The 21,076-nt window shown below is 38.9% G+C and overlaps 1 long non-coding RNA gene across 3 annotated transcripts in view; it reads right to left on the bottom strand.

Annotated features, from left to right (window-relative positions):
- Positions 1 to 4,365: 4,365 nt before the first annotated feature.
- The window catches only part of LOC120305895, a 32,280-nt gene continuing 15,569 nt past the window's right edge, over positions 4,366 to 21,076 (bottom strand). Inside the window, exons 2-5 of one of the 3 annotated variants that reach the window (XR_005556122.1) lie at positions 17,747 to 17,853; positions 11,831 to 11,988; positions 6,983 to 7,055; positions 4,366 to 4,665 (exon numbers count right to left, since the gene is read on the bottom strand). This is a non-coding gene — a long non-coding RNA (uncharacterized LOC120305895). Of the gene's footprint in view, positions 4,666 to 6,887; positions 7,056 to 11,830; positions 11,989 to 17,746; positions 18,932 to 21,076 lie in introns of those variants that run through there. The other 2 variants (XR_005556123.1, XR_005556121.1) reach the window with 2 other exon arrangements.

Here is a 21,076-nt window from a genome sequence, read left to right as displayed (position 1 = left end):
AGTTTCAGCACTATTGGGTGCACGATGTTTCTGTTGCTTATGCCAAGAAAGAGTTTTGTGTGGCTGTACACTGTTCTGTTTCTGTTATTTGTGGGAGGCATCCTTTTTGTCTTCTACATTCTAGATTTAGTGGCATTAAATGTTTCCAGCCACAAGTCAGGATTAGAAATCCTCACTTAGGTCAGGACTGTAATTTCCTTGCTGCACTAGCAAAAGGTGCAGCTCATTCAGCCTCCCAGTTCATTTTAGCATCCTTACTCCTATAAACAAGCCATCAGCACTATTTCGGAAGAGCATTAGCCCCATATTCAAAATTAGCACAACGGATTAGCCCAAGACACAAAGGAAGATTTGTGCTGAGTAATATTATTGGGACCATTCAGTGCCACTTCACCTGTGTAGCACTCTGGGACTACAAGTTGCAAGTCAAGCAACAGGATCAATCAACTTGCCATTCTAACATCCCTCAAAGCTCACCCAACCCTGCTCAATTCAATGTCAGGGAGAAGATCTTAGGGTGTTTTGCCACTGCTAGATGGGAGGGGAAGCCAAAGTAGGCCAATTCACCCATCCCTGCTGTAGATATTTAAGAAGGACATATTTGGCTGATTCCATAATAGCTACAAATAGTTACAGACATCAGCAATGTGGACAGCATAGCTCATGCTAGCTTACTTATTCTAGCTGAAGGACACTATCATGTACTTTACCATCTTCTTCTTCTAGAATTATTCCTGTGCTGTGGCAGGGTCCACTTGTTGACAAAGCTGTCTCCATTTGGTTCAATCCAGGGCATCTTCAGGGGTGACACCCCCACATTTCATGTCCTCCTTGATGCGATCCATCCACAGTTTCTTGAGTCTGCCACGGGGTCACCGGCCATCAGTGTCCAGACACATGGCTGTCCTCACCACCAAGTCTTCTTTTCTCCACTTTACTATATATGTAAGAAACCCAGCTCTCATACAACCATTTTGTACCTCCGGTTGAAGATAGCAAAGGATAAAGAGAAGCCATAGGAAACAAAGAGCGGCTGTGCAGTTGAAGATCAAAAGAATCTCCAAAATGTTAGTACTAAGTTGTTAATAATTACATGTGTTTGATTAAAATAAGGTTAATATTCCCTATGAATTGTATGCAGATTTGAAAATTAAATAAACATAAGGTGTGCTGAACATTATTCCTATGTCAACTGGCATGGAGAAGAGCTTCCCTTGGTGTCTATGGAAAGTTCTTTCCCCTTATGCTAAAGCATCACAAAGGTGGATGTGAGGGTGTTCTGGCCTCAACATCTGCCATTCCCCTGATTGTCATGATTAAATTGCCATGGAGAATCACAGGTTTTGTCAATAAGGCTTAATTTCTCCTCCCCATGCACTGCATTCCTAATGATAACCTTCCCCCACCCCACGTAGCATTTCATTCTTTAAAAGCCACAGTGAGATTACTAAGTCTGTAATTAATATAACATGTAGCTGGGCCCTCAAGCTACCAAATCATATGCCAGATAAAATATTCCAGGGTGTGTTAGCAAAGACTTAATATGGGTATGCTTAACCAGCCTTCCCCTGGTGGGCCCCAGATGTGCAAAACTAAAGCTTCCATCACTCAGCATTGCCATAGATGGGAGTTGCAATCCAACCTACTTAGAGATGGGAAAGAGCTATGCTAAAGCCTAGGTGGCCAACTTGGAAGACGATGCAGGATACCAACCCATAGTCGTTTATGTGAATCCTCTGTTTCAGACTCTTTAGATCTGAATTTTGTTTCTTTGAGTAGAACCCTAGTAGCCACCCACACTGGAGAGAGGACTGCATATGTACCGACGTACATATTAGAGTGGCACTATGTCATGTTTCAGATTGGATTAAGGGCACTCTCAACAAAAGGTTGGCCTCTTCTCTGAAATTAATCTTCTCAGGCACATTGACATGTGCAGAACATAAGCTACCCATACTGTAATTCACTCTGCTCTGGAATCACAGGGCTCTAGGGCCTTGGCAGTGGGCTTCAGCTGGGTGGCTTCCAAGCCATAGACCATAATCTTTCCATGTGGAAACGGTTGAATCAAAAAAGTGGCATTCATTTTTTCTACCTTTGAAGTGACTTTGCACATAGATGTTGCAGAATTAGCACATCTTTTAACAATATAAGCTAATACCTTGTCTCATTTCAGAACTCAATGACAAACGGGAATAATCTCCCACGATAGATTTTTTTTCTTTCATAATATGACAGAACCCCCATCCTCTACTCTGCATTCAGTTTCTCATAAGCATAGTTCGCAGATGACTAGCGTATAGTTCAACTGTTGTTTGTTTGTTTGTCAGTTAAATGACAAATCTAACTAAAACATGTTACATTTTCCCAGGCTCTTTAATTAGGAACATATTTTTATTTTCACTTACAGTACTGAACATATTAATAATTAGCAGCAAACAGGAGGATAATTTCATCTGGTGTGAACGCAGCAAAACTCAGGCACTGTTTTAAAATCTTAAATTTTAAGGTATGTTCTGTAGGAGAAAGGGCATATGTGTCTTAAACTTTACCTTGTGAAAATTAATCTGTTTTCTGTTTGTCTGCTTCCTTGATAAGAGAGATTCTTGCTGGCTAAAAAGTATGCCATCATTTAATGGACTTTGATATATTGTCAAGAATTCCTTATCTCACTGGATTTATTGATTAAAATGGGATGTGTATGGGAGGACGGAAACAGAGTTAACTATGTAAACATTGCAAAGACACTTCTATAAATATTGCTTTTTTCTTTTTCTTTCTTCACTCTCTTCTCCTTTTCCACCTTTTCTATTTTCTCTTATTTTCTTTTTTTTACTTTTTGTAGGTTTTAGGCTTGTGAAAAAAATCTTCAGTAAAAGTTTTATTTAAAAAAAAAATCCCATTTCTTAGCTGCAGTGATAACCTAACATTTAGTTGTCTATGGCAGGGGTCCCCAAACTTTCTGAGTTGGTAGCCCAGTAGGAAAGGGAGGGGCAGGCACCTTTATGCATGCATGCGCACACATGCAAATGTGGCTGCATGCGCACGAAAGGGGCTGTGAGCATGCATGCTCTGTAAATGGAGCTGCTAGTGCCGGTGTGCAGCACACAACTCAGCTAGTGCCAGCACACAGCTCGCAGCTCGGCTAGTATGAGGCTTGAAGTTCAGCTATCTCTGGCGCAAGGAGGGGTGAGCACGTGCACATGTGTGCACACACTGGCCAGCCATTCACGTGGCCTGGTGGCCGAGAGGCCATGGCCTGGTAGTGGACCACAGCCCATAGGTTGGGGACCTCTGGTCTATGGAGATTCTCGGTCATCCAAGTCATGGTTGTCCCATGGTTGTCTTCATTTCTGAAGAACTGAAGAAGCTTCTTGGATGAGAAGGAAAACGTCTTCAAGAAAAAACAAAGAAAGTCCAGGTGCCTTTTGAAAAAGTACCTTTGGGACTAACATTCAGTTCTAAAGGTCGTGGAATCTGCTAGGAGGCTCAGAGTGAAATTGAAATTACGAGACATAACTCTCTGGGTCAGTTGCCATTTGCACAATGGAATTGTAGACATCATTGTAGTGGGTCAAATATGGACAATTCACATGGTCCCAAATGAAATAACTATCAGTCCTATTCACTCCTGAAATTAACTTGAGGGGAAAGGCACTGGATACAAGAACCATGAACCCAGAGTGGCAAGCCCTCACTTTCTGGAAGAATCTCCCAATTCTCATTGGGGTCTAAGGTTAGGAATGCAAGCCTCAGGATGGCTGGTGAGCTTGAGGGTGCTCCCTCCACCTTGTTAACCTTCTAGCCTTGTTAGTTTCTTGTTTCTTTGTTTGTTTTTCTTTTACCTTCTAAATTTTAACCTTGTTCGTACTTTTCAGTCACTTTTTGTATTGCTTTATGATGTTGTTTTTAAACTGTCCAGAATCACTTAGGTGGGATGGGCAGTGTAGAAATTTGATAAATAAATAGCAAATCATTGGTTATTTGTTTTTAGAGTGATCTTTATCCTTATAGTTCTATGAACCAATAGTTGGATGTCAGCCTGAAAGTTCTTTGGGCTGTTTTCTTCCAAATGGAAGATAAAAAGGCTTTTATAAAAAATATAGATAATACCTATTAGCCCAATATGGGGCTAGGAGTTGCATGCTGTGATAACAGCACTGAACAAGGTAAAATGTCCTTAAAAATGGAACATTCAAAATATCTTCACTTGTGCATTTTTAACTCCAATCCAACGTGAGACACACACTTCCATATGGAAAAACATGTGGGTTGATTCACAATGGAACAAAATAATTCAAATTACCTACAAGGTTATGACATAGCATTACTTTATTGTAATAGTTATACATTGCATTACACATTTTGTCTTGTACCCTTTTCTATAAGATCCATTATATTATACATTGTACAAAAAAAAAACAATTAGAAGTCTATCTCATTAAGATTTTATCTAACTCTTCCCCCTTTATCTCAAATTATTGGAAGAGGTATATTATGCAAAATAATAAAACAGCAAACACAACAAGCCTAAAATCCACTATCAGCACTAAAATCTTCAAAAAAATCTTGGCTCCGATTTGGACATGTGGGATGAAGAAACCAACTACATTGGCAGCAGCAACCACTAACACTATATCTGCCTCTTTCTTCAGGATTTGACACCTGCAGAGATAAAAACATTTTCAGAAGATACATCTCTGAAATTCCTAAAATGATTCTGTAAAATCAACCCAGTGTTCCTCACTACATTCACAATAAACTACAACAAATCCTGGTTGGTGGGACAAAACTGCTACTTAACAGAGGTAAAAAAAAGTCAGTGTTGAAAATATTCTTATGCACTACAAAGAGTTAAACTATTGTTTAACTATTTGCGGCTCCACAGGACTCAAAAGAACTGCAGTCTCCTCTTCATCCCTTTTTACAATATATGAGGATTTGGACCTAAGCCTGCTATGGGATGGAAACTTGATGGAACAGGTTGTGTGTTAAGATGTTTAGTTCTCCAGCTTCTAGTCCCTGTTGGAAGTATAACAAGAACAGACTCTCCCCATAGAGCTTTGCCATTTCCAATCTTGGTTTTTCTGCTGCCAATCCCAGCTGGATACTGGTTAGAAGATTGGAATATTTTCTCAAGTTCTGCTTCAGTTTCCATGTTAAGGAGAAACTATGGCACATGGTGAATGGGATGGTAGCATTTCTAAGTCCCCCCTCCCCCCCTTCCTAGGCTGTAAGTAGCTCATAGATATTCCCTACTCTATTTAAATTAGACAGCTTCCAACTCCACCACTGAGTTTCAACCTTTCTTCTCTTGAAATGCCATCCCCAATCTAGAATGGAAACTGTACAGTGAGGAGAAAAAAAATACAGAAGCATTAAATATTTATTATTACTAAATGCTATGAAGTTAGGTTTGCTGTTCACCAAAAAGGAAAGAGGTGTTCTTGAGGCGATGAAGTCACTGTTAAAGTGGATCGGGGTGGACTAAGACTGTGGGGAAAAATTGTAGAAAAAAAATAAATAAATGTGGGAAATCACTGCTAAAAGCAGGAAGTGGCCAGTGAGAAGCAAAACAAGCGTACAGAAGATATTTTGTCTTCTAAAACTTTCAGGGCAGGTCTTATGAATGACCTTGCTATTCTGTGGATATTCTGCTTCTCAGTTCATTTAAGACATCTCCAAGTGAAACTGTTGTTTTTAAAAACCTTGCCCTGTAATAAATGGGTAAGTACCTTAAGACATAATAATTTAGATCTATAACTGTTTCTTTAAGGATTTTTAGTTTAGTTACTTAGGCAAATTAATTCAGTGAGGCCACATTCCCAGGAAAGTGAATCACGGGGAAGTCCTACTAAATTCAACACATAAGTTCAGAGGGCCACAACTTTTGGTTGACTTTGACAGAAATATATTATTTGTTGCTGCCATTGGCTCATTTTTTCCAAGAGTTTGCATGCCAATTGAAGGAAACAAAAGCTGGATAGAACCAGAGGAAGTTATTCAATTCATGCAATACCAAACTTTCAAAATCTCAACAAGAGAAATTCTGATTGGCTCTGAATAAAGTTGTATGTGAAGTTTACCTAGCCTCCCATAATCCTCTTGCCTCCAAATATATTGTACTATAAATCCCACCATACACCAGCCGCATGAGCTTTGAATAGATTAAACTACTGGTAATCATTCAAATAGTCCTCCATGAGGTAATTTCAAAGCAAAAATCTGACTATCATAGACTAACACAGCTCTCCTCTATGGCAGGGGTCTCCAGACTTGGCAAGTATAAGACTTGTGGACTTCAACTCCCAGAATTCCCCAGACAGCATAGTTAGCTGAAGAATTCTGGGAGTTGAAGTCCACAAGTTTTAAAATTGCCAAGTTTAGAGATCCCTGTCCTGCAGTGTCATGCTACTAAGACAAAAGTCTTTAAAAAACCTCAGTTACTGATAAAAATCATGAATGGCGGGTTTTATATAAAATAGTAAAGTTTATAACATATGAAGTCCAAACCAAACACACTAAATTTTACCTTAACATGTGTTAACCCAGCCTATGTGTATTTTCAAATAATGTTATGCTCACCCACATAGCATCAGGTAAAATGTGCCATCTACAAATTCTCATCAAATTATTGATCATGGAGGATTCTTCTCTGGTAAATGGCAGAAGATGGTCACTGAAGAAAGCTATGCTCACTGCTAGCTTCCTGCTATTTATCTTCAATAATTTTAATTTCCATTAATTTGGGATTTCAAAACTTGGCCTTCACACATTAAGCTAGGGACCACACATTTATCCCAAAGACAACAGATAAATTATTTTAAAGGGTTGGGTTTTTAACAGTCTGTCTTTTCTTTCCTAAGGCACTCCATTTAGCTGCTCACCTTCCATCCCAATTTCACACAGAGCAAGAAGTGCTCAGAAAAAGCTCCTGCCTAGAATGTCAAATAAATTCCAGCCTTTTCCATTCATTCATTACCTCTCCAGAAAGAGAATGTGCAGTTTGTAAAATGTTATACAATTAGTGCTCTCAGAGTGCTTTAAATGCAAACCTGTAAGAGGAAAGTAAAAACAAATCAAAGTTAATTGTGACTGGCTGGAACAAAATGCTTAAATCAATATGATGGCGGCTCATCTGCTTGTCATTTAGCCATTACCTGGGAGACGGATACCTCCTACTGTGGCTGATTTTTGATACACATCTAGTTTGCCTTGATTCTGCAGACACTGTTTAAGCCAAAAGCTATCCCATACTCCCTACCTCATTATACTGTTTGCTCTTGCCTGCTGGTTCTTGTTGCATCCTTTTCTCTCTTTCTCTTTTATTTTCTGACATAGCCATAAAGAAGAAGGGTCATATTAAAAAAAAAAAAAGTTGAAATTCAAAGAAAGTAATCTTAATATCAAAGCTGAAATTAACATCTTCATAGAATATATTCCACACAGGTATAGAGCAGTGCAGAAATATGTTTGGGTTTGTGTTATGTACGGTATGTGTATGTATGTATATGTATCAATAAGGAGAATATTTTGTAGCTCAGGGTTAAAATGAGAGGTCCTTGGTGCTCTCTGAGCTTGGTTGTTTTCTTGCAGACGTTTCATTACCCAAACTAGGTAACATCATCAGTGTTAGTGTGGATAATGAAACACCTGCAAGAAAACAACCCAGCTTAGAGAGCACCAAGGAGACCCCCCCTCCCCTGTATATGTATATATACACATATATACCCATACAACTTTAGAGTTTAGGTTTCAGGCATTTGAAGTTTATTCCATACAAGCCTGTCTGATTGGAAAAATCTTCCAGATCCTCTGTTTACATCCTAGTTGAACATTCTGGGAACTAAAAAGCGTTTCTTTTCCCACAAGTGCCAATATCTCTGGCCCGTGGAAATCTTTTTAGTAGAAAGGAACATATCATTCCCCCTGCCCCAAGTACATGTTTATTTTGTGTGGGGTTTTTTTATATGTACACATTTGATTTTCTATCCTATTTTAATGATCATACTTCTCATGTATTTAGTTGTTAGTCGTTTTGGGCGTGATTCTCAGACTTGCAGAATATAAATGTTAGCCTCTTTTCTGCTTCTTGTTATGTACTTCGTGCCTAATGACACTGACATTTGTGGGAGAAGGTCAAGCAAAAAAAGGGAAAAACCATACTCTTTTTGTCATCCCTCTGTATTTCCCATACTTCCTTGTTCTGGTTCAGAAACCACAAATAGATATCAAGAGGTATCCAAACGTACTTCCTATCCATCTGGATATTACTTGCCTGTAATATGTTCCTATTGAAAAAAGTTGTTTCGGCAAGTGAGATGTACGGTGTGTATAGCTAGTTTGTGTATGCAAATCTTTCTTAGGCCACTTTGTTTCGAGAGGGAACACACTCTACCATAGATGTTACCTAGTTGGATAATGAAAGGTCTGCAAGAAAACAACTAAGTTCACAGAGCATCAAGGATGCTCATTTCAACCCTGAGCTACAAATATTTTCTTCTATGGGAATGTACTATAGTCCCTGTGTTCTAGCCAGATTTTTGTTGGAGTAGATGGGTTTCCTACAAAGGGGGAGATTTGGATTTGGAGGCTGTATGTCTGAAGTCAATTCCATCCCCCAAATATCACCCTTCAGAACTTGCTGTTCAGTGGATGTCCTCCATAATACATTATTTCTCTCTTTTAGAGTGTAAGGATATATTGCATCTAACAGTATAAAATACTGAGGAAGAATTGAGCTTAGGAGAGAGCACACCGTATATGCCAGTGGTGGCGAACTTATGGCACGTGTGCCAGAGGCAGCACTTGGAGCACTCTCTGTGGGCACATGTGACATTACCCCAGCCTTGCCTCTTCTCATGACCCCCTTACCAGCAGCCCCCCTGGAGGAGAGCATGGCCCACACAGAGCAGTGCAGTCAAGGACATGGCAGCCAGGCAGCGTAGACAAGATTCTGCCCTCACACCTTATTGCGCACAGTTGATGCTGCGGGGTGTGGGCAGAAGGCATGGCCGCAATGGTGCTGCTGGGCTGCCTGGGCAATCTGCAGCGGGCCCTGGAGGTGATGAGTGGCCCTGCGGACAGGTGGGGTGGGGGCGGGGCAGGGGGTGGAGTGGGGGCGGGGCTAGTTTTTGGGCATTCGGTCTCTAAAAGGTTCACCATCACTGGTATATGCAGTCTCCTCCACTTACTTCCTTTTAGTCCAATTGTGGCAGCTGAGGTGTCAAGGTTATGATTTAAAAGCAAACAGCTTATGCAATGATGTAATGCAATGTAAGCTGGATGATGCAATAACAGAAATGACTCAGCAAGTGTGTGTATCCAGTGGTGGGATTCAAATATGTGAACAACTGGTTCTCTGTGTGGATGCCACTTCTGGAAGTCCATTCTGGGCCTGGGCAACAAAAAAATAGTTACCAATTCTGCCGAACTGGTACAAACTGGCTGAATCCCACCACTGTGTGTATCTCTTTAAGAGCCTGAGTATAAAAGGGAAGGCTTTTGCTGCTATGCTCTCTCTCTCTCTCTCTCTCTCTCTCCTCCATATCCTGCTGTAATTACTGTATATTAGAGTTTGCTGTTTCACCACATGCATATATTTTATTTCTAGTGTATATTTGTAGATATACTGTAATATAAACCACATTTAATGCAAACCACTGTTTACTGTATTTACTGCTGGGTTACCTCAGCGCAGTAAGACTGTGCATGCTGTGTTACTCAATAGTGGAAAGGGAGCAGCATTCATTCACAGTCCTCGCTTCCCTAAACCAGCTTATCATGGCTCAAGCCAACTATTTTCCTGCAAATACCTGAGATGCCCCAGCATGCAGGAATCATGTTCTTTTCATTTTTCTTTTTTAATCCCTCAGGATTTTTAAATGCTATGCATCCATTTGAAATAATAGGGTAATGGTTGATGGTAATGCAGCAGTAACAGCAGCAACAACTTCCATTAAAAAAAAAAATCTTAATCTTGTGTAGGATGGAAAGCCCATAATATATAGTTCAGTGGTGGAGCAGGTATTGTTCACTAAAGCTGTCCCAAGGTTACTTTCTGGCATCCCCAGACTTGGATGACCTTAAGAGCTAATCATAATTACCTCCTTCACCATATTTTACAAGGGCAAAATATGTTTCCGGTTTTCTGTCTTAGCGGGTTGTATGAATCTAATCATTTTGACGGGTAGACCATGCTTGCGTGCACCCAACTAATTTTATCTTGTCTAGTAAAATACTGTTAGTAAAACTCCATGTAGTAAATGGTGATTTTTCTCAAATATTGAAACATCTGGCCCACCTTGTCTGACTCGGAAGCTAGGTAGGGTTCAGCCTGGGTGGCGTTTCTGAGAGGCCACCAAACTGCAGACTAGACTGACAAGATGAATAATAATCCAGAAGGAAACAAAAGCACTTCTGCCAAATAAACCCAGCCCTCCACAAAAAATAGGATGCATGTGTCCAGGCAATCATCAGATTCAAGGGCTTCTTTTATTAGCTGATTGAAACTGTGATTAAGCAAAAGTGGATCATTTCAGGACACCACAGTAGGACTCCTTATGGCAACTCCTTACACTTGGGTATCTTTTCCTCCTAGAGTTTAGACAACATTGTTGCCATTTTAACATTAGAAGCTTTCACACTGAGCAACTCACCAGTTTGGTCTAGTCATTAAGGCACCAGGCTAGACACCAGGAGATTGCGAGTGCTTGTCCCGCCTTAGGCATGAAAGACAGCTGGGTGACTTAGACCCAGTTGCTCTCTCTCAGCCCAACCTACCTCACAGGGTTGTTGTTGTGGGGAAAATAGGAAGAGGAAATTGTGTTGGCTATATTTGCTGCCTTGAATTATTTGTAAAAACAATAGAATCAGGAAAAGGAGGAAAAAAGAAAAGAAAAAAGAAACGAAAAGAAAGAGATATGGAAAGAAAGAAAAAGAAAGAAAGAAGGAAGGAAGGAAAAAAAGAAAGAAAGAAAGAAAGAAAGAAAGAAAGAAAGAAAGAAAGAAAGAAAAAGAGACTCCCAGAACACCTAATTTATTTTTTAAAAAATCAGTTGCCTTTTCTAAGCTGCCACATAGCTTGTTACTGCAGCTGGGAGATATATGATGGCCATTTATGATTGGAGCAGCAGCAATGCCAGTTAGGTAACAGCAGGTTCCTCCCTGGAATGGCAGAGAGCAAGTGAGGTTAAACATAGAAAAGATCTGAAGCTGCCCCAAGAATGCCTGCATAGAAATGACATGTAAAGAGGTATAGGAGGAAACTGGGGGAGGCAAAGACAGAAACAATGCAATTGTGATGAGAAAAATGCAGAAAGTGATAGAAGAGACAGACAGAGACACACTCAGGGAGGGTAAGAATGTCAGTCTGTTCGAGAAAAGTAGCCTTTTCAATTTTCTTCCTGCTTGCTACCTAGTTGTTGTTGGTGTCCTTCTAGGATAAAGCACCCCTCAAGTCTGGGAACTAGGTTGTAATGACTGTAAATGAGGGATTGGAGGTGCAAGAAACCCTTTCAACATTTTAAAAGGCACCAAAACAGGGGAAAAGAGAGTTACCTTGGACAAGAGGAAGTCTACTCATTCCCTCTCTGGTTGCAAATCAGCAGTTTTAGTGGACAATAGGCTCAGCAGTGGCCTTATGATTGCCTCTTTTCAAATGGAAATGTCTATCCTAACTCCTCTGCCAGAGTTTTTCTTTCTCTCTTTTTTTCTTTTTTTTTTTTAAACCAGAACACAAATTGCAGTTTACAAGGCATTGAAAGGGGGAGAACCTTGGCTGAATATCTTTTATTATTATTATTATTCGACAAACTGACATGTAAATTACCCTTTAAGTGTTCCACTCTAGAGCTCTGATCATCTCCTAATTGTCAGTCAATTGTAGCCAACACTCTCTTCATTTCCAAGCGCTTTGACAACAAGCCTAAGGATCAAAGCCGCATCAGCTCCCTTCAATATCCTTCTGTTTAGGATGCCACCAAAAGCCTGGAAAAAAGAAAAAAGAATTGAAAAAGGTGTAAGGGCCTTACTGTAGAGGAAAAACAAAGTGGAGAAAGTGCTAAAATAGTCCTCTTCTCTAATACGTTAGATCCTTATGTGGGTTGCTACCTCCAATTTGGCACAACACACAAACAGCCCATAAAATACGCACACTGCGTGCCCATCTTAAAACACTGCAATTCAGACAACAAACAGAATGTCAGCCTTTTATTATGCATTGATCCAATCGGGCCTTTGTTTCCTTAGCAAGCTCAGTATAAAGAAGAGGACAAGTGCCTTTTTTTATTCCCCCCCCCTTAATTATTATTAAGTTAGATTCTAGCTAAACATGAGAAGCTTAACTTGGTACTATCCCAACAGCATTTTCATTTTTCTGAATTTGTAATCAAAACGAAATCTTGAGCTCAGAAAGAACTTTGAAGAAAGAAGTCATGAGGGTGAAGGTTCGTTCTTCGAGCTTGTGGGTTGGTTTCCAAACATTTTGTTACCAGGCTAGGTAACATCTTCAGCGGAGTTTAGGCGATGCCATTATCAGTGTTCTGTTTATAAGGGCTTCAGATGTGGGTGTGTCAAATGAAAGTCTTATGATGGGTCAGGTGTGAGTCATCAATGAGAGGTTTGTGATGGGTCTTGTGGGGTGTTTACCTCAGGTTACCTCATCCTACACCTGAGTTTATGGGGAGTTTACCTCAGGTTACCTCATCCTACACCTGAGCTACAGATATTTGCCACTATTGCAAAAGAAGTCATGGCTATAGCAACCTTGGTATGACAAATTATTGTTAAAGGTGCACTTGAGAGTAAATAAAACCAGAAGACCCAGGCTGATCCCGAAGCCTCTCTTTGTAGCTAAAAAGATCTAAAAAGTCTGGTTCTCCTGCACTTCAGCAGCAGCACTAGGATCAAATTACAGATAGTCCTTGACTCAATCATTCCTTTAGTGACCAAAGTTACAATGGCATTGAAAAAAGGGATTTATGACCATTTTTCACACTTAAAAGCATTGTAGCATTCCCATGGTCACGTGATCAAAATTTGGCTGCTTAGCAACTGGTTCATTTCTATGACAGTGGCAGTGTCCTGGGGTCATGTGATTACCTTTTGCAAACTTTTGACAAGCAAACTCAATGGGGGAAACCAGATTCATTTTGCGTTACTAATTTAAAAACTGTGGTGATTCACTTAACAACGGTGGCAAGCAAAGTTGTAAAATAGGACAAAACTTACTTAACAACTGTCTCACTTAGTAACAGAAATTTTGGGCTCACTTGTGATTGTAAGTCAAGGATTGCCTGTATATAAAGCCACCACATTATGTCACAGGTAAAGTGGCATCTGCGATCCTGTTTCTGCCCTCATGAGGGAGGATAATTTTGGCTTGCTCCTGCCTTAAACTTTGCAGAATTCAGAGGTTGACTGCAAACTGAATCTACTTCCTTGGCTGTTCAAAGAAGAACAAATAGAAACTTCTGTTATGGGATTGAAACAGGGAAGAGGAAAGGAAAATGGAATATTTTTTCTTTGTCTTAAAAGTGTTGCTGCTGGCTTCAGTCCCCGTTGCCCATTCTGGGAGTTGAAGTCCACGAGTCATAAAAGAGCCAAGGTTGCCTACCCTGGCCTAGCCTGTCACATTTGCAAAGATGTCAAATATGGTTTATGGCTTCCCATATTATGCAAACCTATCCAAATACATCTAAAGCAGTGGTTCTCAACCTTTTTAATGCCGTGACCCCCAACCGGTCGTAAGTCGAGGACTACTCAACCGGTCGTAAGTCGAGGACTACTCAACTGGTGCAGCACCGTTTGCAGAATGGGACTTTTGGCGGGCTCAGCAGGGCAGAGACAGCCTGGACAATTCCTATTGGCTTTTGAAAGCCAATAGAATTAGACTCTATTCAAGAGAGTCTATTCTATTGGCTTTCAAAAGCCAATAGAATAAAAGGGAGTAGCACAGCTAAGGAAAAGGGGGGAAAAATGGCGGACTGCGTTGTTTGGCGACCCCCGTGAAATGGTTGTTCGACCCCAAATGGGGTCCCGACCCACAGGTTGAGAACCACTGATCTAAAGCAATAAACCATGTTTCGATAGTAGAAAATGTGGCTCAGGGTTGAACTGTAGAGTTCTTGGACTCTGAGCTTTGTTATTTGCTTGCAGATGTTTCATGACCCAACTAGGTAACATCATCAGTGTGAGTGCGGAATTTGCTGCCTGTTTATTCTATATGTAGCAGCTTGCTCTGCCAGTTTTGGTGAGGATATAGTTTCCACCTTGGTGATTCCTTGATCAAAATATTATTTTCTGCCTTATTGTCTGGTGCTGATCCCTGCTTATCTGAATGTGGGCTGTTGAAGGAATATACCTTCATGTTTACTTCCTAGGGTTTTTTTATTCTTTTTTTAATGGTGTATAAATGTGGTTTATCTGTGTGTGCCTATTGGTGGCCTTTGGAACTGTGTTTAAACAAACCAAGGTTTAGTGCAATGTGTGAACCTAGTCTCTGTTCTTTCTAAAATTCTGAGCCTCAGATGCCTAGGTAACCTTAATCCTACTGCAGCTTAGGGCTGATGTATGTAAATCTATTTTAAAATGGGAGGGGGGTTAATCTATTGAGCTTCAATGCCCTCTTAAGAATTTTGGTGGATTTCTTTTCTTCTTCAACGCAATGCTTAATTTTAAAGAGAGCTTCTATTGTACATAAAACTGGCAGTCCTCTATTAGCTTTTTGTTTTCTGCTCCTTTCCTGCCAACTCTCACCGACAGCCATGTCCTATGTCCATACCTCTATACTTACCACATTGTGGTTAGATACATGGGAAGCTTCTTTATCAGGCCATTAGTCCATAGCACAATCAGCTGTTAGCTCTCCAAGGTTTAGGCAGCTTTTTCTTTTCTTTTTTCTTTTTTTCCCCCTTTCCTTTTCCTTTCCTTTTCTTTTCCTTTCCCTTCAATATCTCATTTGCACCATACTTTCTTTTTTAGCTTTGATCTGTTGGTTTTTCTTACATTTGTAACCTTTAGCTGATATTAACTTTTGACCTAAATTGTTTGGAATAAAGATAATCATCTGCTTTGATCTATGAGGATGCTAGGGTGATAACAAGAATGCTCAAGATGACACAGCAGCAGCATAGAGAAGGTGAAATGGGCAATTTTTATTTTATGTTATTTATTTAGAAGAGGTTCAGAGGCAATAATAAAATGTTAAAACAATCTAAAAAACATAAAACCAACAAAGGACCTTCTGATGCCCCCAGTTACAGCTTAAACATCTGGAACAAAACAAAAAATATTTTTTAATATATTTATTAAGGGTTTTTCCATTGAAAAGGAAGGAAGGAAGGAAGGAAGGAAGGAAGGAAGGAAGGAAGGAAGGAAGGAAGGAAGGAAGGAAGGAATTGAAAGATAGGGGAGGGAGGGAGGGTAACATGTGTGAACCATGGAGTACCCATAACCCCATGTGCTCCTCCATTTTGGACCAACTGTAACATCCTGTGCTTAATACCTATTTTTGTTATTTCTGATTTTTCATGAATCAAACCACTGGCAATGGACCATGCCCTCATTATATTTCACCAAGCCACTACAACCATCAATTTACTGTTAGTATCAATAGTGGACATAATTTATATAATTTACATCATGACTGACACGGAAGAGACAGAAAGGATCACATAAGATGAGCATGAATATAGTATTTCCAATTTACTATGATAGAAAAATCAGAATTTTACCTCTTGTCTAATGCTTCATTTCTAAGGTCATTTCCACACTTGCTTTCTCATTCACTATCATGTATCACAACACAATGCAGAAACCTTTAAAATTAATATGTCTATATGTATATGTATATAACTATCTGTGTGAGTTTAATCTGTGTTTCTTTTCAGATTGGTTTATACTCAGTTTATTCTGAGTATTCAGATGACTGAAGCATGATCCAATAAACCCAATAAAAATCCCAAGTAGCAATGTGCCTTTTTATATGGCTGCCAAACTGCACTGAAATTGTGGAGGCACCAATTACCTCAGGTAGCTGTCCCACAATAGCTTACCATCCTTTTCAGTGTGTGTGTGTGAGAGAGAGAGAAAGGCAGGATGTGACAGCCCTTTGAGTACACCAGGTCAAGAAATATCACACAGGGTCCAGAAATGTTATTTCATTGTTTTAGAGGACAGTAACAAAATCTTGAAAGCTTGACAGAGTTTCTCTTTGCCCCACCTTATACCAAACAAAATCAAGGTGGAGTTAATTGAGTTTCTTTCTCATGCATTCTTCAATTTCTGGACTGTGTAATCTCTTCTCCAAATCCCTCCTTAACAGCTTGTTCCTTCCTCCCCCCCCCCCCTTAAAAGCTCTTTTATATCTCCAAGCCATCTGGGTTTGTTTTCTCTGCCACCTTTGTTTCTTTGATAGTGTTGTTTTCATGCTTTGTAGAGTTCTTTCTTTATTATATAAATGTTTTTAACAATCTGTAAATCTCCCAGAGTCGCTGGGAGGTGAGTAGCATATACATTTTTTAAAAATATTATTATTACATTACTTTCCAAGGTCAATTCTAAATTGCTATACAAGATGGTGGGCATGACTCCACAGTCAACACCCAACCCCTTTTAACAGGTGTGCAACACATATAAAACCGGTAGAGCTTTGCTCACACAATTGTGCCCGCCATCTTGACTTTTTTGACCCTTCCTTCCTTCCTTCCTATGGACATTTGTGGTCCTTTTGAAGCATAACACAAATGTCTTGATTTCCTCATAATAGGAATTTTAAAAGAAGATTGTAAAGATGATAAAGTGTGAAAGGAAGATTACAACTAGATTTTTTAAAAAAACATTGTTAAAAGTGAGTGATGCTGTGATTTACCTTTTTTAATAGATATTTCTAACTCTCTGAAAAATGGGTACTCTCTCCTGTCTTCATTTAATATACTTAGGAGGGTGGTGGTTAGAATTACTGATTCTGAATCAAGATAGCTCACTGTTCTTCAGCGAGTCTGTGATCTACAGTACCCAGATTCTGAATAACTGAATCAGTATCAATTTTTTCCTAAATGTTATCATATTAAATTCAGGTTTCCTTTCAAATGGGGTCTGAAATGCCTGTCACTTAGTAAATAAAAGGACAAGAACCTTTGCAACTTGGATAATGTGTGCCCTTTTCCCAATCTTAAAAGCAATCTTTATGGCAACCTTTCTCAACTGGGCTTCCATAAGAATTTGTAATTGAAAAAAAAAAATACCATTTTTTTTTTAACTTAACACCCTGTACGATGTTAGCAATTGTGAGAATTGCTGCATACTGTGACTCATCTGCTGACCTTCCACTTTGCTGTTGTGGTAAATGTTGTAAAATGTCTAGTGTACAGGTCAGAAGTTTATTGTATTGTGAAGTTTTTGTATTTTTTGTGATTTTTTTTATATATACAGGAATTCCCTGAGACCTGAATATTATTTCAAAAGTGCCTCCAGAGTAAAAGGGAGAAGAAAGGCTGATTTAAGCAGATTTCTGGCAAAGTGTTCTTTTCCTCTCTTACCATAATACTGAATGATGAAGGAAAAGAAGACAAAAAAGGGGGAAGAGAGTTTTAAAAGATACAGAGAGACAAAATGTGATGAAGGTAAAAGAAAAAGGAGAGTTGTCTTGGGTTCTCATACTTTTGGCCTTGCTCTTATTAATACTAGGCATCAGTGAATTACTTTCAAGGGATCAAATTTCAATTACTTTCAGTGAATTACTTACAATTACTAAAGTAACCATTTTTTAAAAAGAAAGAAAGAAGAAGAAGCAGCAGCTTCTTATCTCTGTTGGTAAACATCTCCCTAATTTTCATGGTGATCTTCTAGAACCTAAAAAAAAAAAAAAAAAATTCTTGAAATGGCTGGGAGTAAAGCAGCAGGCTGATTATAAATGCCCAGAGTTATTTATTGTCAGGTTACTCAGGTAGCATCAAACTGAATAAAATAAGTAAATACAAAATAAATGCAAGGCTAATGGGCTGCCAACCCTTAGTGAAACATTTACAGGACTATATCTGACAAATTCATGGGTTTAATAGAAAACATGCACACATTTATTAGGGATATCCAGCCCTGTTTCACTTCTAATCTGAGAAATCATTCCTGGATAATTATACCTAGCATTTTCAAAATATCAAACAACACTATTGGATTGATAGAAAGGGGGTGGAGGGATGACAACAACTACATAAAATATATTTTCTTATAGATCATCTAAATGTAGTTTGCATATTTGCATATTTAAAAGAAATGAAAAATGTGGTTCAATATGTTTAAAGCAGTGCAATTTACTTTGTAAGCAGATGGGACTGACAAAAATAAATTATTTAAACAGAAAGGACTAGAGTCTAGGATTGAGAAGATTTTCAGAAGCTCTTATGGGCATAGCGGATTATGCTAGTTTTATGCATGTATCGATATTAACTCCTACTATTTTGGAATGGTTTCACTCCCTAAAACTCCGGCTTTACCATGCTGTTTTTGTTTTTAATTGAGTGACACCTAAGCTTTATTGCAATATGTATAAAATTATGTATCAACCAAATTTAGATTACTATTTTCTTTATGCATAAAATGAATTATAAATAATTCTCATATTTTTGTAAATAAAAAAGCCAGACAACATTTGTCGCCCTTGCCATACTAAGATAATAAAAAAAATGTGATTTTCTTTGCCTGTCACTGGATCTAAGCTTTGGCCTAGTGTTTTAACAATTTAACTAATTAATTTTATGTGTGCATTCTTCAACAGGTAAAGTAGCTGTGATTTACCCCATTTTAAGTAAATTGTATTGCTACTAAAATATTGTAACAGTAAAATCCATGGATCTTAAAAGAACTGAACCTTCCTTGGATCTTGGAAATAATTTAAAATCAGTTTCAAATAACCCAGGATCAAAATGGAAAACAAGCAACACCCAAAGAATCAAAATTCAAATTTTATGTTATGGATTGAAGAATAAACTTACAAAAATGATAACTGGAGCTAAGTGAGTGATTCGTTCATTTTCATTTCCATTGAAAAAATGGGTTTAGAAATTGGGGGGGGGGGCAGGGCCACATTTCCCTAATAGGGCAAGTTTTGTATATGTTGGGAGGTAAATCCCATAGTACCAATCTACCCAACCAAAAAGGAAAACTGGGGAGTGATAATTATTCCAACTCATGTGAAGGACACCAAGCTGGAGAAAGATAAAGTATCTCTTCAGAGCTAAAATACAATAGCCTCTGGCTTTATCTTTCACACTAACTTTCATGGAGAAAAATAATTATATTTTAACCGAGGAAACCATGCAATCCATCCTATCTTTCCTTTAGCTGAAAATACTTGATGCTATAGTCCTGATCAAGAAGTTATGCTTCTATCCCATTGAAATAAGCAGAAATCATAGGGGAATATTGTGCCAATTTTTCTGCCTGTGTTCAGTGACAAAAGGGGGAGGAATTGGTCTTAAATTCCTTGTGATTCCTTTGTAGTTGAATGGCATTCATTAAACTGGAGAAATCAAATCTAGAAAGCGATTCAGAAAGGAAGTGGAGCTGCCTTTCTCACAGCCTGAGTGGCCTGTTTGGTCTACAGATTTTCTGGTTTTCTATGCTGCTAGTTTTAAAGCATGCCTAATTGCTTATGGTCAACATCCAGTCGCCACCAGATCACACATTAAACAGATAACCACTATTATTATACGAGCAGCTTCCTTGACCTCATATTTTGGTTTGGCTCAGCATTCCTGTACTTTTACCAGTCTGGTTTGTAAGTTTCTGCCAACCTTGCCTCTGTACGTGTCATTTTCGACTACTAAAAGTGCAATCAAAAGCCAGCCGAAAGCCCATATTTATGCACACAAAAAGAATAAAAGTCAAGAAATATGATCGCGTATATCCTAGTGTTTGCTTTAAGCAATGTTCTACACTTTAAAAACAAGACAAAACAAAAACCCTCCAGCTAAGGTACAGGGTGTATTATTTGGCAAGAAGTCTGACTGGACAATGCTAAATGTTTGGGTAAGTACATATATGGAAATGAAAGCCTTTCTTGAAAAACACGAACTTTTTTTAGCAGAATTTCTAGAATTTTACATTTGGAAATGGCTGGAAAAGTTCATAGACATTAACACAATTAAAATCTTGCCAAGAGTCATGGGAATTATGAGTGTAAACAATGGGGGGGGGTTTCTCAAAATGATTCAATCATATTCCCATCCTACTTGCAAGGTAGGTGAGACTTAATAGTTAAGGTAATACTACCTTACAAGTTAGGTAGGAAGATAATACTTCCACTAGGGTAGACCAACCCAGGATGATTTTTATGACCCAAATTTGCTCCACTTTTAAACTCCTCTAATATGGAACTTTTCCTCCACACCAGAAGCCCTGAACCATGTCTTGCACATAAATGTAGGATACAGAGCCTAACCTCAAAACATTTATATTTCTGTTCCTCATATACTATAAATAGGTGAGTTTCGGTGAACCTCAAACGCACAAGCTGAAAGTCACAGTCTCACTAAATCCTTCCAGTGCATCCTTCAAAGTTCCTCCACAGATTGCTATCAAGTTGCATTTTTAATAAAACAAAAGTGAATTAGTTCTTTAGATGCAGGATGAGAGATTTTTATTAATTAAATTGAGATGTAAATTCAATTATTATTATTTTTAATTTGGGGCATGACTTTAAGCAAAGGGCTCACTCTGTCCTGGCCCTTTGCTTTAAAAAGCCAAGTCTGATCCACGCTTCACCCCTTACCCCCACCCCCCCAAGTTGTACACTTCTGTTCTAAATGACCATTGTGAGAGGAAGAATGATCCACACCTAACTGGAGAAGCAACAATGACATCTGACCTCTTATACCTCTTTCTTTGCTTACTCAGGGGAAAAAAGAAAACAGCAAGGTTAAAACAGTGAAGTGCCTCTTCTGCCAGGATAACTCTTCCTTATTCAATGCCATCTGCCCAACTTATTAACCCATGAGGAGCCATAATCACTTCATATCCCACTCAACAAGGCAGTTGGTGCCAAATAGCTGCTCTGAAGGACAGGCAAATTGAGTTT

This window comes from Crotalus tigris, unplaced genomic scaffold (genome assembly GCF_016545835.1).
Source record: "Crotalus tigris isolate CLP2741 ecotype Arizona unplaced genomic scaffold, ASM1654583v1 scf7180000017694.5664430, whole genome shotgun sequence".
NCBI lineage: Eukaryota > Metazoa > Chordata > Lepidosauria > Squamata > Viperidae > Crotalus > Crotalus tigris.
The sequence above is the reverse complement of the archived record's forward strand: the minus strand, read 5'-3'. Positions and strand labels throughout refer to the sequence as shown.